General features: G+C 51.8%; 1 pseudogene; it reads left to right on the top strand.

The window, feature by feature from the left end:
* Positions 1-3718: 3718 nt before the first annotated feature.
* On the top strand, positions 3719-5162 carry LOC123142131 (cinnamoyl-CoA reductase 1-like; annotated as a pseudogene).
* Positions 5163-5400: the final 238 nt, after the last annotated feature.

Raw genomic sequence — 5400 nt, 5'->3', positions numbered from 1 at the left:
GCTTTTTCAGGCTTATAGTGGGCTGGGTGGGTCATGCCTTTTACCTTCTTGCTTTAGGATGTCGATTCGTTCAGCCCATCTGTGCAGATCGAACTTGCCTAAAAAAACTGTGCAGATTGAACAAAGCTTGCATGCTCGATTTTAGAGAAAAGGCTTAGATTTTAGAGAATTTGAAATGTTTGTTTTTTACCAGAAAAACTGTCTTACTTATGTTTGCTTCGGTTCATCGACAATTTATGTGTCTAAAGAAGAAACAATGATAATTAATTAAGGGCACTGATAGGCGCCGGCGCGCCGGCCCAACACTTCGGCCGGTCACGCGCGGGCCGTCAGATTCTAGTACTCTGGTTCGTCAGATCTGGAAAAAAAATCACCCCAAAGGCTCCTTCTTGCAACACCGGTCGCCATTCGCATCTCGTGCGGCACCCGCATCTCACGCCACTCGTCGGGTGCGCGCCCCATGCATATTGCCTGTTGCCGTCCTCGCCGCCGATCGCCGTCGTCGTCACCGGCCGCCGCCGTCGCCTCCTGCGTTTCTTGCCAGCAATATGGTGCCCACAGTTGCAGCTCCAGTGCGCGTCCGCAGCTCTCGTGGCGCCAACGCGGGGCGCAGCTCCGGTGCCGCAGCTCCAGTGCACGGCCGCGGCTCCCGTGGCACCAGTCGCAGCTCAGGTTGCTGGTCGTACAAAAAAGTCGCCGGTCAAAGAAAAAACACATGGCCGTTCCAACAAAAAATGCTTGCCTTGCCAATGCCGCCTTCCCGTCAGCCATCGTAGCAAAAATGCTCATTGCTGGTAGCTTTTGTGATTATCGATTGTAGCAAAAACAGATCCATCATCGATCCCAGCATCCGTCGTCGAGGTCTCAGCTCCTCGTTGCCGCACAGCTTGCAGCAGGCGGTCACTGCGATGGTACCGGTTGTAGCAAAAATCCGGGTCGCCGTGGTCACCCATATCGCCGCTCGTCGCACCACCGCTCGCCGGTTGCAGCAAATTCGATCGTCGGTGGTAGATTTTCCGCTGTCGGTTGCAACAAATTTGCAGCCTGTCATCACCGGCCACACTTCATCATCTTCCCTAGTTGTAGCAAATCCCGAAGCCGGTGGTAGCTTTCCCTGTTGCCGGTTGCAACAAAAATCATGGCGTTGTCATCGCCGGCCATGCTCGCTGTTGCCTGCTTGTAGCAAAGAACCAGGCCGGTTCCAGCTTCCCTGACGCTGGTTGTAGCTTTCGGCGGTACCGGTTGCAGCAAAAACGAAAAGAGATGTGGCTGAGTAGGTTGCCGTTGTATAGAGAAACCATATGCTCAGTCGGTAGATGGGGAAGAAGAACAGAAGAAGATTGCGTTTCGTGAGGAAGAAAGCGAGTGGATGGGGGCGTCCGTGAATAGATAAGATAAAGCTGCAGTACATGGGTCCTGTCCAGCGCGGGCCTGTGAGGCACACGATCTGAATCGATCAGATGGCTCGCACAGGACCGGCGCAATACTCAGCCGGCACGCCGACTCCAAACATTTCCCATTAATTAATGTGTCAGCATTGACCAAGCTAGACTCTTCCTGTGTAGTACTACGACTGTTACAGAGCATTTCTTGAGGTGTAATCGTAGACATACGATATGACTAGCTATCAACCGCATTTCATGAAACAAGTCTCAAAAAATAAAAGTATACGGTAATAGGAAAAAAATCACATGACATACCAAGTTAATAAAATATCAATCCAATCTTAGTTGACACTGAGCACAGCAGAGCATGATGTAGGCCGTAAGACGTACTCCCTCCGTTCCAAAATATAATGCTCCCTCTATTCCCATGCTTCAACTTTGACCATAAATTTAACCAACGAGACCGATTATGGCGGGAGCAAAAGTTATACCAGTGAATTCATATTCAAAAGAAGTTTTCAGTTATATAATTTTTTTCTCCCGCCACAGTCAGTCTCGTTGGTTAAATTTATGGTCAAAGTCGGACCTTGAGAAGCGCGGGCGCACTATATTTTGGAATGAAGAGAGTATTTGATTTTATCTTCTATGTGAGACGTGCTTGATTGGGCATGTAGATCAAGCATGACGACACATGGATGGTATTAGTCGCATCACACATGTTGTATGGTTGGTTGAGAGCATCTAGTGATGCCATCCTTTAGAGCATCTCCAATAGGCGCACAAAAGTTTCGCGCCCTAAAATAGTTTAGCGTCTCACTGTAGCATTTTAGCGTGCTGGACCCAACGTTGATTTAGCATATGCCTAAAAAACGCGCGTCCAAAAAAATACGCAATGTAAATTGTGAAGCGTGCGCAATCCGGCGCCTCAAATTTGCAGCATGAGCGTGCGTTTTTCAGCGCGCGTCCAACTTTTTTTGCGCGCGCTCTATTTTACAGCTTTTGCTGAAGCTGCCCGGCGCCCAAAAGACCTAAATTTTAGCACGCGGAGCAATTTTTAAGCATCTGTTGGAGATGCTCTTAGGTCATACCGTCATTACCAACCCACAAAATTCAAACCCAAATTTGTTCTAAAAATTCTGAGAAAAAGACTGTGGATGTTCACATGATGCGTGTTTGTGGTCGCTAGAAAATTCGAATCCCCCGTAATGTAAGCACAGGTTGTGTGTGGGGGGAGGGGGGGGCAAAGCATGAACAGTGCAAAAAGATAATATACACATTGGCTTTGTCTTCTTTTGTTACTCTACATGTGACTTGAATATGGATTTTTTTTTGGCCTGCCTCTGGCGAAGAAAAGGCAATTACGGTGTCGCGCCTTCAACTCGCTTCATTGCTTGTAGTCGTCGCTAGATGGTCTAGGGGGACAAAGCATGAACAGTGCAAAAAGATAAAAAGCACAAAAGATAATATACACATTTGGCTTTGTCTTCTTTTGTTACTCACATGTGACTTGAATATGGATTTTCTTTGGCCTGCCTCTGGCGAAGAAGAGGCAATTATGGTGTCGCGCCTTCGACTCGCTTCATTGTTTGTAATCCTCACTAGGTGGTCTACGGTACCACCCGTAACATATCCGTCACCTGCCTTCGACACCATCACAGTAGCCATCAGAAAAAAAAAGAAGGATCACCTCCTCACCCGAACTCGACGCGGCTTCATCGCTAATATGCAGCTTTGCGGACCTGTCTCACCAAAGGTGAAGCCATTGACGTTGAACGAATCAGATCGAAGCAACACCCCGGACACGCCATCACAAATTCCTGGTCTGGCACTCCACCACGACTAAGACGCCGAAGGGGAAGACCTACCTGCCATCCATCAACCACGAACCCAGCATAAGTTCGGTCTTTTAGATGTCGTCGATGCAGATCACAATCTGCATTCATTCTTGGACTACCTCCAAGCTCCACGCTGACGCTGGAGCAGACGCCATCACAATGCCGAAGCATGAGGACACAAGTCCACCATAAAGATGCCGCCGCCGCTCCAACATCTCTATTTGAACAGACTGGTTTCGGAGTCCATCACCGATCGTATACTCCAAGCTGGCGAGCTAGACCGGAAGTGCTTGGTCGAGGCATCCAGTCCACAAGACACGCGGACACGTAGTCGGCGAGCCAAAGTCTTACTCGTCGAGCTCTCCTCCAGCCGGTCCTCCATGACATCATGCATGACTAATTAACCTTTCAGCTTGGACGATCATGTTGGGCTGAACGTGGATCACATCCGCGTGTGCGTGCTCCTCTTCAATTCGATGCGTGCAAAAGCTAAATTAGTCGAGATACGCACTGGCTCACGTCTAACCCTAGTTGTTATTGTTATCTCGTTCTAGCACACGCCTGCCTCTGCAAACAGCTAGCACTGTCGACCATCACCATGCAGTCCAGCTCCAAGGCCGGCGGCAACGGCGACGCGAAGCACCTGGTTTGCGTGACCGGGGCGGGAAGTTTCATCGGCTCGTGGGTGGTGAAGGAGCTCCTCCTCCGTGGCTACCGTGTCCGGGGAACCGCCAGGGATCCCGGTAAGCGCAAGCGTCGGTCCATCCAGCTACCTCGCATTTCCATCCCATGGCTTGACTGACTGGTTCAATTTTTTCATGAAGCTCACCGCAAGAACGCGCACTTGCTCGCGCTGGATGGCGCCGGGGAGAGGCTCACGCTTTGCCGTGCCGACGTCATGCACGGCGACAGCCTCCGCGCCGCGTTCTGGGGCTGCCGCGGCGTGTTCCACATCGCCTCCCCGGTCTCCAACGACCCCGTCGGTTCACTGCCTCCTCTGCTCCTCTGAAACCTCAGGACGAGCGCCACCTAACATGGACCATGGAGCACTTACTTGCCTCGGCTGCTTGCTTGCAGGAGCTTGTGCCTGAGGCCGTGGAGGGGACGAGGAACGTGATCAACGCGGCGGCGGACGCGGGCGTGCGGCGCGTGGTGTTCACTTCCTCCTACGGTGCCGTGCACATGGACCCCAACCGGAGCCCCGACACCGTCGTCACGACTACGACTACTGCAAACAAACCGGCGTACGTATGATCAAGCTCAATTCCATCTGCCCCCCATCTTTCTTCCCAAGTTGGCAGCGAACTGAGCGCACCGATCGATCCTCGTGTCGTGCGCAGAACCTATACTGCTGCGCCAAAATGATGGCGGAGGTCGCGGCGACGGAGGAGGCGGCCAGGAGGGGGCTGGAGCTGGCAGTTGTGGTGCCGGCGACGACAATCGGTCCCGCGCTGCAGCAGACACTCAACTTCAGCAGCGACCACGTCGCCCGGTTCCTCATGGGCGCCAAGCCTGCCTACCAGAACGCCGTCACCGCCTACGTCGACGTCCGGGACGTCGCCCGCGCGCACGCCCTCGTCTACGAGCACCCTGAAGCGCGCAGCCATCGCTACCTCTGCGTCAGCGCCGTGCTGCACCGCGCCCACTTCGTCCGGCTCCTCAAGGACCTCTTCCCGCAGTACCCCGTCACCGCCAAGTGCGAAGATGACGGCAAGCCGAGGGTGAGGGAGTACAGGTTCTCGAATCAGAAGCTCGGGGATCTGGGCCTGGAGTTCACTGACATGAGGACAAGCTTGTACGAGACGGTGATATGCCTGCAGCACAGGGGCCATGTCCCTGTCATCGTGCCACGTCATCGTGCATGTTTGTGAAATTATAATGTGTACACAAATTGAACTCGATTATAGCAAATAAATGAGGATAAGTACTCTGTTTTCTACAATTTTCCAATGTAAATATTGTGCAACGGCAATAGCGCACGGTGATATCCAAATCCTATATCCTTTATACCTAAATAAAGGCATTCCTGTCTGATTCTCAATAATCGGTTAGAGCATCTTCAACAGGCGCACAAAAACTGTTTCGCGCGCTAAAATTCGAGTTTTTTGGGTGCCGGACAGCTCCAGCAGAAGCTGTAAAATAGTGCACGCGCAAAAAAAGATTGGGCACACGCTAAAAAA

The sequence above is a fragment of the Triticum aestivum genome, chromosome 6D (assembly GCF_018294505.1).
Source record: "Triticum aestivum cultivar Chinese Spring chromosome 6D, IWGSC CS RefSeq v2.1, whole genome shotgun sequence".
NCBI classification, from domain to species: domain Eukaryota; kingdom Viridiplantae; phylum Streptophyta; class Magnoliopsida; order Poales; family Poaceae; genus Triticum; species Triticum aestivum.
This window is presented reverse-complemented; position numbering and strand designations above follow the sequence as displayed.